Below are 11,054 nucleotides of genomic sequence, written 5' to 3' on the forward strand. Positions count from 1 at the left end.
GGGTTGTTTTAGGTTCAGGGAAAGGGTCCAGGGTTAGGGTTGTTTCAGTGTCAGGGCCAGGGCCCAGGGTTAGGGTTGTTTTAGGGTCAGGGCCAGGGCCCAGGGTTATGGTTATTTTAGGGTCAGTGCCGAGGGTTAGGGTTGTTTTAGGGTCAGTGCCCAGGGTTAGGGTTGTTTTAGGGTCATGACCTGGGCCCAGGGTTAGGCTTGTTTTAGGGTCAGGGCCAGGGCCCAGCGTTAGGCTTGTTTTAGGGTCACGGCCAGGGCCCAGGGTTAGGCTTGTTTTAGGGTCACGGTCAGGTCCCAGGGTTAGGGTTGTTTTAGGGTCAGGGCCAGGGCCCAGGGTTAGGGTTGTTTTAGGGTCAGGGCCATGGCCCAGGGATATTCTTGTTTTAGGGTCAGTTCCAGGGCCCAGGGTTAGGCTTGTTTTAGAGTCAGGGCCAGGGCCCAGGGTTAGGGTTGTTTTAGTGCCTGGGCCCAGGGTTAGGGTTGTTTTAGGGTCAGGGCCAGGTTCCAGGGTCAGGGTTGTTTTAGGTCAGGGCCAGGGCCCAGCATTAGGGTTGTTTTAGGTCAGGTCCAGGTTTAGGGTTGTTTTTGAGTCACGGCCAGGGCCCGGGGTTAGGGTTGTTTTAGGGTCAGGGCCAGGGCCCAGGGATAGGGTTGTTTTAGGGTCAGGGCCAGGGCCCAGGGTTAGGGTTGCTTTAGGGTCAGGGCCAGGGCCCAGGGTTAGGGATCTTTTAGGGTCAGGGCCAGGGCCCATGGTTAGGGTTGCTTTAGGGTCAGGGCCAGGGTCCAGGGTTAGGGATCTTTTAGGGTCAGGGCCAGGGCCCAGGGTTAGGGTTGCTTTAGGGTCAGGGCCAGGGCCCAGGGTTAGGGATCTTTTAGGGTCAGGGCCAGGGCCCAGGGTTAGGGTTGCTTTAGGGTCAGGGCCAGGGTCCAGGGTTGGGCTTGTTTTAGTGTCAGGGCCATGGCCCAGTGTAAGGGTTGTTTTAGGGTCAGGGCCAGGGCCCAGGGTTAGGGTTGTTTCAGGGTCAGGGCCAGGGCCCAGGGTTAGGCTTGTTTTAGGGTCAGGGCCAGGGCCCAGGGTTAGGGTTGTTTTAGGGTCAGGGCGAGGTCCCAGTGTTAGAGTTGTTTTAGGGTGAGGACCTGGGCCCACGGTTAGGCTTGTTTTAATGCCAGGGCCCTGGGTTAGGTTTGTTCTAGGGTCAGGGCCAGGTCCCAGGGTTAGGCTTGTTTTTGGTCAGGGCCAGGGCCCAGTGTTAGGATTGTTTTAGGTCAGAGCCAGGTCACATGGTTAGGGTTGTTTTAGGGTCAGGGCCAGGGCCCAGGTTTAGGGTTGTTTTAGGGTCAGGGCCAGGGCCCAGGGTTAGGGATCTTTTAGGGTCAGGGCCAGGGCCCAGTGTTAGGGTTGTTTTAGGGTCAGGGCCAGGGTCCAGGGTTGGGCTTGTTTTAGGGTCAGGGCCAGGGCCCAGGGTTAGGGTTGTTTTAGGGTCAGGGCCAGGGCCCAGGGTTAGGGTTGTTTTTGGGTCAGGGCCAGGGCCCACGGTTATGGTTGTTTTAGGGTCCGGGCCAGGGCCCAGGTTTAGGGTTGTTTTAGGGTCAGGGCCATGGTCCAGGGTTAGGGTTGTTTCAGTGTCAGGGCCAGGGCACAGGGTTAGGGTTGTTGTAGGGTCAGGGCCAGGGCCCAGGGTTATGGTTATTTTAGGGTCAGTGCCGAGGGTTAGGGTTGTTTTAGGGTCAGTGCCCAGGGTTAGGGTTGTTTTAGGGTCATGACCTGGGCCCAGGGTTAGGCTTGTTTTAGGGTCAGGGCCAGGGCCCAGGGTTAGGGTTGTTTTAGGGTCAGGGCCAGGGCCCAGGGTTAGGCTTGTTTTAGGGTCACGGTCAGGTCCCAGGGTTTGGGTTGTTTTAGGGTCAGGGCCAGGGCCCAGGGTTAGGGTTGTTTTAGGGTCAGGGCCAGGGCCCAGGGGTATTCTTGTTTTAGGGTCAGTTCCAGGGCCCAGGGTTAGGGTTGTTTTAGGGTCAGCGCCAGGGCCCAGCGTTAGGCTTGGTTTAGGGTCAGGTCCAGGGCCCAGGTTTAGGGTTGATTTAGGGTCAGGGCCAGGGCCCAGGTTTAGGGTTGTTTCAGGGTCAGGGCCAGGGCCCAAGGTTAGGGTTGTTTTAGGGTCAAGGCCAGAGCCCAGGGTTACGGTTGTTTTAGGGTGAGGACCTGGGCCCAGGGTTAGGCTTGTTTCAGTGCCAGGGCCCTGGGTTAGGTTTGTTTTAGGGTCAGGGCCAGGTCCCAGGGTTAGGCTTGTTTTTGGTCAGGGCCAGGGTCCAGTGTTAGGGTTGTTTTAGGTCAGGGCCAGGTCACAGGGTTAGGGTTGTTTTAGGGTGAGGGCCAGGGCCCAGGGTTAGGGTTGTTTTAGTGTCAGGGCCATGGCCCAAGGTTAGGCTTGTTTAAGGGTCAGAGCCAGGGCCTAGGGTTAGGCTTGTTTTAGGGTCAAGGCCAGGGCCCTTGGTTAGGCTTTTTTTATGATCAGGGACAGGGCCCAGGGTTAGGGTTGTTTTATGGTCAGGGCCAGGGCCCAGGGTTAGGGTTGTTTTAGGGTCAGGGCCACGGCCCAGGGTTAGGGATGTTTTAGTGTCAAGGACAGGGCCCAGGGTTAGGGTTCTTTTAAGGTCAGGGTCAGGGCCCAGGTTTAGGGTTGTTTTAGGGTCAGGGCCAGGGCACAGGGTTAGGGTTGTTTTAGGGTCAGGGCCAGGGCCCTGGGTTAGGGTTGTTTTAGGTTCAGGGCCAGGGCCCAGGGTTAGGGTTGTTTTAGGGTCAGGGCCAGGGCCCAGGGTTATGGTTGTTTTAGGGTCAGGGCCAGGGCCCAGGTTTAGGGTTGTTTTAGGGTCAGGGCCAGGGTCCAGTGTTAGGGTTGTTTCAGTGTCAGGGCCAGGGCCCAGGGTTAGGGTTGTTTTAGGGTCAGGGCCAGGGCTCAGGTTTAGGGTTGTTTTAGGGTCAGGGCCATGGTCCAGGGTTAGGGTTGTTTCAGTGTCAGGGCCAGGGCACAGGGTTAGGGTTGTTGTAGGGTCAGGGCCAGGGCCCAGGGTTATGGTTATTTTAGGGTCAGTGCCGAGGGTTAGGGTTGTTTTAGGGTCAGTGCCCAGGGTTAGGGTTGTTTTAGGGTCATGACCTGGGCCCAGGGTTAGGCTTGTTTTAGGGTCAGGGCCAGGGCCCAGGGTTAGGGTTGTTTTAGGGTCAGGGCCAGGGCCCAGGGTTAGGCTTGTTTTAGGGTCACGGTCAGGTCCCAGGGTTTGGGTTGTTTTAGGGTCAGGGCCAGGGCCCAGGGTTAGGGTTGTTTTAGGGTCAGGGCCAGGGCCCAGGGGTATTCTTGTTTTAGGGTCAGTTCCAGGGCCCAGGGTTAGGGTTGTTTTAGGGTCAGCGCCAGGGCCCAGCGTTAGGCTTGGTTTAGGGTCAGGTCCAGGGCCCAGGTTTAGGGTTGATTTAGGGTCAGGGCCAGGGCCCAGGTTTAGGGTTGTTTCAGGGTCAGGGCCAGGGCCCAAGGTTAGGGTTGTTTTAGGGTCAAGGCCAGAGCCCAGGGTTAGGGTTGTTTTAGGGTGAGGACCTGGGCCCAGGGTTAGGCTTGTTTCAGTGCCAGGGCCCTGGGTTAGGTTTGTGTTAGGGTCAGGGCCAGGTCCCAGGGTTAGGCTTGTTTTTGGTCAGGGCCAGGGCCCAGGGTTAGGGTTGTTTTAGTGTCAGGGCCAGGGCCCAAGGTTAGGCTTGTTTAAGGGTCAGAGCCAGGGCCCAGGGTTAGGCTTGTTTTAGGGTCAAGGCCAGGGCCCTTGGTTAGGCTTTTTTTATGATCAGGGACAGGGCCCAGGGTTAGGGTTGTTTTAGGGTCAGGGCCAGGGCCCAGGGTTAGGGTTGTTTTAGGGTCAGGGCCAGGGCCGAGGGTTAGGGATGTTTTAGGGTCAAGGACAGGGCCCAGGGTTAGGGTTCTTTTAAGGTCAGGGTCAGGGCCCAGGTTTAGGGTTGTTTTAGGGTCAGGGCCAGGGCACAGGGTTAGGGTTGTTTTAGGGTCAGGGCCAGGGCTCAGGGTTAGGGTTGTTTTAGGGTCATGTCCAAGGGCCAGGATTAGGGTTGTTTTAGGGTCAGGGCCAGGGCCCTGGGTTAGGGTTGTTTTAGGTTCAGGGCCAGGGCCCAGGGTTAGGGTTGTTTTAGCGTCAGGGCCAGGGCCCAGGGTTATGGTTGTTTTAGGGTCAGGGCCAGGGCCCAGGTTTAGTGTTGTTTTAGGGTCAGGGCCAGGGTCCAGGGTTAGGGTTGTTTCAGTGTCAGGGCCAGGGCCCAGGGTTAGGATTGTTTTAGGGTCAGGGCCAGGGCCCAGGGTTATGGTTATTTTAGGGTCAGTGCCCAGGGTTAGGGTTGTTTTAGGGTCAGTGCCCAGGGTTAGGGTTGTTTTAGGGTCATGACCTGGGCCCAGGGTTAGGCTTGTTTTAGGGTCAGGGCCAGGGCCCAGTGTTAGGGTTGTTTCAGGGTCAGGTCCAGGGCCCAGGGTTAGGCTTGTTTTAGGGTCACGGTCAGGTCCCAGGGTTAGGGTTGTTTTAGGGTCAGGACCAGGGCCCAGGGTTAGGGTTGTTTTAGGGTCAGGGCCAGGGCCCAGGGATATTCTTGTTTTAGGGTCAGTTCCAGGGCCCAGGGTTAGGCTTGTTTTAGAGTCAGGGCCAGGGCCCAGGGTTAGGGTTGTTTTAGTGCCAGGGCCCATGGTTAGGGTTGTTTTATGGTCAGGGCCAGGGTCCAGGGTCAGGGTTGTTTTAGGTCACGGCCAGGGCCCAGCATTAGGGTTGTTTTAGGTCAGGTCCAGGTTTAGGGTTGTTTTTGAGTCAGGGCCAGGGCCCGGGGTTAGGGTTGTTTTACGGTCAGGGCCAGGGCCCAGGTTTAGGGTTGTTTTAGGGTCAGGGCCAGGGCCCAGGTTTAGGGTTGTTTTAGGGTCACGCCAGGGCCCAGGGTTAGGGTTGTTTTAGGGTCAGGGCCATTGCCCAGGGTTAGGGATCTTTTAGGGTCACGGCCAGGGCCCAGGGTTAGGGTTGCTTTAGGGTCAGGGCCAGGGTCCAGTGTTAGGCTTGTTTTAGGGTCAGGGCCAGGGCCCAGGGTAAGGGTTGTTTTAGGGTCAGGGCCAGGGCCCAGGGTTAGGGTTGTTTTAGGGTCAGGGCCAGGGCCCAGGGTTAGGCTTGTTTTAGGGTCAGGGCCAGGGCCCAGGGTTAGGGTTGTTTTAGGGTCAGGGCCAGGTCCCAGTGTTAGAGTTGTTTTAGGGTGAGGACCTGGGCCCACGGTTAGGCTTGTTTTAGTGCCACGTCCCTGGGTTAGGTTTGTTCTAGGGTCAGGGCCAGGTCCCAGGGTTAGGCTTGTTTTTGGTCAGGGCCAGGACCCAGTGTTAGGATTGTTTTAGGTCAGGGCCGGGGCCCAGGGATAGGGTTGTTTTAGGGTGAGGGCCAGTGCCCAGGGTTAGGGTTGTTTTAGGGTCAGGGCCAGGGCCCAGGGTTAGGCTTGCTTTAGGGTCAGGGCCAGATCCCAGGGTTAGGCTTGTTTTAGGGTCAGGGACAGGGCCCAGGGATAGGCTTGTTTTAGGGTCAGGTCCAGGGCCCTGGTTTAGGGTTGATTTAGGGTGAGGGCCAGGGCCCAGGGTTAGGGTTGTTTTAGGGTCAGGGCCAGGGCCCAATTTAGGCTTGTTTAAGGGTCAGGGCCAGGGCCCAGGGTTAGGCTTGTTTTAGGGTCAAGGCCAGGGCCCTTGGTTAGGCTTGTTTTATGATCAGGGACAGGGCCCAGGGTTAGGGTTGTTTTAGGTTCAGGGCCAGGGCCCAGGGTGCAGCTTGTTTTAGGGTCAGGGCCAGGGCCCAGGGTTAGGGTTGTTTAGGGGTAAGGGTCAGGGCCCAGGGTCATGCTTGTTTTAGGATCAGGGACAGGGCCCAGGGTTAGGGTTGTTTTAGGTTCAGGGCCAGGGCCCAGGGTAAGGGTTGTTTTAGGGTCAGGGTCAGGGCCCAGTGTTAGGCTTGTTTTACGGTCAGGGCCAGGGCCCAGGTTTAGGGTTGTTTTAGGGTCAGGGCCAGGGCCCAGGTTTAGGGTTGTTTTAGGGTCAGGGCCAGGGCCCAGGGTTAGGGTTTTTTTAGGGTCAGGGCCAGGGCCCAGGGTTAGGGTTGTTTTAGGGTCAGGGCCAGGGCCCAGGGTTAGGGTTGTTTTAGAGTCAGGGCCAAGGCCCAGGTTTAGGGTTGTTTTAGGGAAAGGGCCAGGGACCAGGGTTAGGCTTGTTTTAGGGTCAGGGCCAGGGCCCAGGGTTAGGCTTATTTTAGGGTCAGGGTCAGGGCCCAAGGTTAGGCTTGTTTTAGGGTCAGGGCCACGGCCCAGGGTTAGGCTTGTTTTAGGGTCAGGGCCAGGGCCCAGGGTTAGGCTTGTTTTAGTGCCAGGTCCCTGGGTTAGGTTTGTTCTAGGGTCAGGGCCAGGTCCCAGGTTTAGGCTTGTTTTTGGTCAGGGCGAGGACCCAGTGTTAGGATTGTTTTATGTCAGGGCCGGGGCCCAGGGATAGGGTTGTTTTAGGGTGAGGGCCAGTGCCCAGGGTTAGGGTTGTTTTAGGGTCAGGGCCAGGGCCCAGGGTTAGGCTTGTTTTATGGTCAGGGCCAGATCCCAGGGTTAGGCTTGTTTTAGGGTCAGGGACAGGGCCCAGGGATAGGCTTGTTTTAGGGTCAGGTCCAGGGCCCTGGTTTAGGGTTGATTTAGGGTCAGGGCCAGGGCCCAGGGTTAGGGTTGTTTCAGGGTCAGGGCCAGGGCCCATGGTTAGGGTTGTTTTAGGGTCAAGGCCAGAGCCCAGGGTTAGGGTTGTTTTAGGGTGAGGATCTGGGCCCAGGGTTAGGCTTGTTTCAGTGCCAGGGCCCTGGGTTAGGTTTGTTTTAGGGTCAGGGCCAGGTCCCAGGGTTAGGCTTGTTTTTGGTCAGGGCCAGGGCCCAGTGTTAGGGTTGTTTTAGGTCAGGGCCAGGTCACAGGGTTAGGGTTGTTTTAGGGTGAGGGCCAGGGCCCAGGGTTAGGGTTGTTTTAGGGTCAGGGCCAGGGCCCAAGGTTAGGCTTGTTTAAGGGTCAGGGCCAGGGCCCAGGGTTAGGCTTGTTTTAGGGTCAAGGCCAGGGCCCTTGGTTAGGCTTGTTTTATGATCAGGGACAGGGCCCAGGGTTAGGGTTGTTTTAGGTTCAGGGCCAGGGCCCAGGGTGCAGCTTGTTTTAGGGTCAGGGCCAGGGCCCAGGGTTAGGGTTGTTTAAGGGTAAGGGTCTGGGCCCAGGGTCATGCTTGTTTTAGGATCAGGGACAGGGCCCAGGGTTAGGGTTGTTTTAGGTTCAGGGCCAGGGCCCAGGGTTAGGGTTGTTTTAGGGTCAGGGTCAGGGCCCAGTGTTAGGCTTGTTTAACGGTCAGGGCCAGGGCCCAGGTTTAGGGTTGTTTTAGGGTCAGGGCCAGGGCCCAGGTTTAGGGGTGTTTTAGGGTCAGGGCCAGGGCCCAGGGTTAGGGTTTTTTTAGGGTCAGGGCCAGGGCCCAGGGTTAGGGTTGTTTTAGGGTCAGGGCCAGGGCCCAGGGTTAGGGTTGTTTTAGAGTCAGGGCCAAGGCCCAGGTTTAGGGTTGTTTTAGGGAAAGGGCCAGGGACCAGGGTTAGGCTTGTTTTAGGGTCAGGGCCAGGGCCCAGGGTTAGGCTTATTTTAAGGTCAGGGTCAGGGCCCAAGGTTAGGCTTGTTTTAGGGTCAGGGCCACGGCCCAGGGTTAGGCTTGTTTTAGGGTCAGGGCCAGGGCCCAGGGTTAGGCTTGTTTTAGTGCCAGGGCCCAGGGTTAGGGTTTTTTTAGGGTCGCGGCCCAGGGTTAGGGTTGTTTTAGGATCAGGGCCCAGGGATAGGGTTGGTTTAGGGTCAGGGCCAAGGGTTAGGGTTGTTTTAGGGTCAGGGCCAGGGCCCAGTGTTAGGGTTGTTTTAGGGTGAGGACCTGGGCCCAGGGTTAGGCTTGTTTTAGTGCCAAGGCCCTGGGTTAGGTTTGTTTTAGGGTCAGGGCCAGGTCCCAGGGTTTGGCTTGTTTTTGGTCAGGGCCAGGGCCCAGTGTTAGGGTTGTTTTAGGTCAGGGCCAGGTCACAGGGTTAGGGTTGTTTTAGGGTCAGGGCCAGGGCCCAGGGTTAGGGTTGTTTTAGGGTCAGGGTTAAGGCCAGGTCCCAGGGTTAGGGTTGTTTTAGTGTCAGGGTGAGGGCCTAGGGTTAGGCTTGTTTAAGGGTCAGGGCCAGGGCCCAGGTTTAGGGTTGTTTTATGGTCAGGGCCAGGGCCCAGGGTTAGGCTTGTTTTAGGGTCAGGGCCAAGTCCCAGGGTTAGGGTTGTTTTAGGGTCAAGGCCAGGGCCCTGGTTTAGGGTTGTTTTAGGGTCAGGGCCAGGGTCCAGGTTTAGGGTGGTTTTAGGGTCAGGACCTGGTCCCAGGTTTAGTCTTGTTTTAGTGCCAGGTCCCAGGGTTAGGATTGTTTTAGAGTCAGGGCCAGGGCCCAGGGTTAGGGTTGTTTTAGGTCAGTGCCAGGTCCCAAGGGTAGGGTTGTTTTACGGTCAGGGCCAGGGCCCAGGGTTAGGGTTTTTTTAGGGTCAGGGCCAGGGCCCAGGGTTAGGCTTGTTTTAGGGACAGCGCCATGGCCCAGGGTTAGGCTTGTTTTAGGATCAGGGCCAGGGCCCAGGGTTAGGCTTGTTTTAGGGTCAGGGAAAGGGCCCAGGGTTAGGGTTGTTTTAGGGTCAGGGCCAGGGCCCAGGGCTACGGTTGTTTTAGGGTCAGGGCCAGGGCCCAGGGTTAGGCTTGTTTTAGGGTCAGCGTCAGGGCCCAGGGTTAGGCTTGTTTTAGGGTCAGGGCCACGGCCCAGGGTTAGGCTTGTTTTAGGGTCAGGGCCAGGGCCCTGGGTTAGGCTTGTTTTAGTGCCAGGGCCCGGGTTAGGGTTTTTTAAGGGTCGCGGCCCAGGGTTAGGCTTGTTTTAGGATCAGGGCCCAGGGATAGGGTTGTTTTAGGGTCAGGGCTCAGGGTTAGGGTTGTTTTATGGTCAGGGCCCAGTGTTAGGTTTGTTTCAGGGTCATGGCCCAGGGTTAGGGTTGTTTTAGGGTGAGGGCCCAGGGTTGGGTTTGTTTTAGGGTCAGGGCCAGGGCCCAGGTTTAGGGTTGTTTTAGGGTCAGGGCCAGGGCACTGGGTTTGGGTTGTTTTAGGGTCAGGGCCAGGGCCCAGGGTGCAGCTTGTTTTAGGTTCAGGGCCAGGGCCCAGGGTTAGGGTTGTTTAAGGGTAAGCGTCAGGGCCCAGGGTCATGCTTGTTTTAGGATCAGGGACAGGGCCCAGGGTTAGGGTTGTTTTAGGTTCAGGGCCAGGGCCCAGGGTTAGGGTTGTTTTAGGGTCAGGGTCAGGGCCCAGTGTTAGGCTTGTTTTACGGTCAGGGCCAGGGCCCAGGTTTAGGGTTGTTTTAGGGTCAGGGCCCGGGCCCAGGTTTAGGGTTGTTTTAGGGTCAGGGCCAGGGCCCAGGGTTAGGGTTGTTTTAGGTTCAGGGCCGGGGCCCAGGTTTGGGGTTTTAGGCTCAGGGCCAGGGCCCAGTGTTAGGTTATTAGTGTCAGGGCCCATTGTTAGGGTTTTAGGGTCAGGGCCCAGGGTTGGGGTTTTTGGGTCAGGGCCCAGGTTTAGGGTGATTTCCAGGAAGTGACCTCACAATGACTCAAGCTACCACTTACTGTTGATTGTGACGAAATGCCAGCTGATGCACATGCCTTGGGAGCTAATTCGTTGCTGCCCTTGACTACTATGAAGACTGGTGTGGGAAGGGTCGCTTTGGATGCACTTGAGCAGGGGTCCCCAACCCCTGAGCCATGGAGCCATAAGGAGCCACACAGCAGGTGACTGGTGTCGAGTGAGGGAGTGAGGGAAGCTTCGTCTGTATTTACAGCCACTCCCCTTTGCTCACATTGCCGCCTGAGCTCCACCTTCTCAGATGAGCAGCAGCATTAGATTCTCATAGGAGAACGCACCCTGTTGTGAACCGTGCATGTGAGGGATCTAGGTTGCGCTGTGCTTATGAGAATCTAATGCCTATTGATCTGTCACTTTCTCCCATCACGCTCAGGTGGGACCATCCAGTTTCAGGAAAAGAAGCTTAACACGCCCACTGATTCTACATTATGGTGAGTTCTATAATTATTTTATTATATATTCCAGTGTAATAATGGAAATGAAGTGCCTAATCAACGTAAATGTGCTTAAATCTTTTGGCCCAGCTCCTACCTCCCGGCAGCCTCGCCAGGCCCAGAACTCTCTCCAGTCAGCCTCTACAGACCAAGCTCATGACTCACAATGGCCTATTTAGGCCCATACCCTACCTCACGGCAGTCTCCGCAGATGAGCCTACTGCCTCACAACAGCCTCCACAGGCACAGCTCCATCGTTACAATGGCCTCTTTAGACCCAGCTCCTGCCTCCCAGCCTTCTCTCCAGGCCCTGAACTTTCTCCGTAAGTTGAGGTAGCTGGGACTGTAGGTATACATGATGATACTTGGCTAATTTTTAAATTGTTTTGCAGACATGGGGTCTCACTTTGTTGGCCAGGCTGCTGTCAAACTAATGGCCTCAAGTGACCCTTCCACCCCTGCCTCCCATCCTCGAGGTATGTGCCACCACAAGGGGCACTTGTTCAATTTTCTAAAGAAAAAATTTCTAAAGTAAGGCTGTGGGATGATGGCAGGAAGATAAAAGAAAAACAGAAGAATAAGTTAAAATGACTTATTCACACATATTCTTTTGACAGCAAGAAGAACTGTTAGTATATACATTCCTTACAAACAAACAAACGGCAGATAAACAATGTTGTATAGGAACTTCAACACACACTGTACAATATTCCCACTTTGCTGACATAAGTTATGGAAATTTCGTGGTTTCCTTGAGTGTCGCTACCAGTATTTTGCTTCTCTGATGATTTTTATCAACTTCCTCATCTGTTAACTTCTCTCCAAAGTATGTCATGTCACGACATACTGCCGCTGCATGAACACGGCCAGTGTCTTCCTATTAAACATG

At 56.2% G+C, this 11,054-nt stretch overlaps 1 long non-coding RNA gene across 1 annotated transcript in view; it reads left to right on the forward strand.

Moving 5' to 3' along the window:
- LOC134759309 (uncharacterized) overlaps positions 1-10,646 on the forward strand; it is a 51,041-nt gene extending 40,395 nt beyond the window's left edge. The window contains exons 2-3 of the long non-coding RNA XR_010135418.1: positions 10,105-10,162; positions 10,256-10,646. This is a non-coding gene — a long non-coding RNA (uncharacterized lncRNA). The remainder of the gene's footprint in view (positions 1-10,104; positions 10,163-10,255) is intronic.
- Positions 10,647-11,054: the final 408 nt, after the last annotated feature.

Source organism: Gorilla gorilla, chromosome 9, assembly GCF_029281585.2.
Source record: "Gorilla gorilla gorilla isolate KB3781 chromosome 9, NHGRI_mGorGor1-v2.1_pri, whole genome shotgun sequence".
Classification (NCBI taxonomy): Eukaryota; Metazoa; Chordata; class Mammalia; order Primates; family Hominidae; genus Gorilla; species Gorilla gorilla.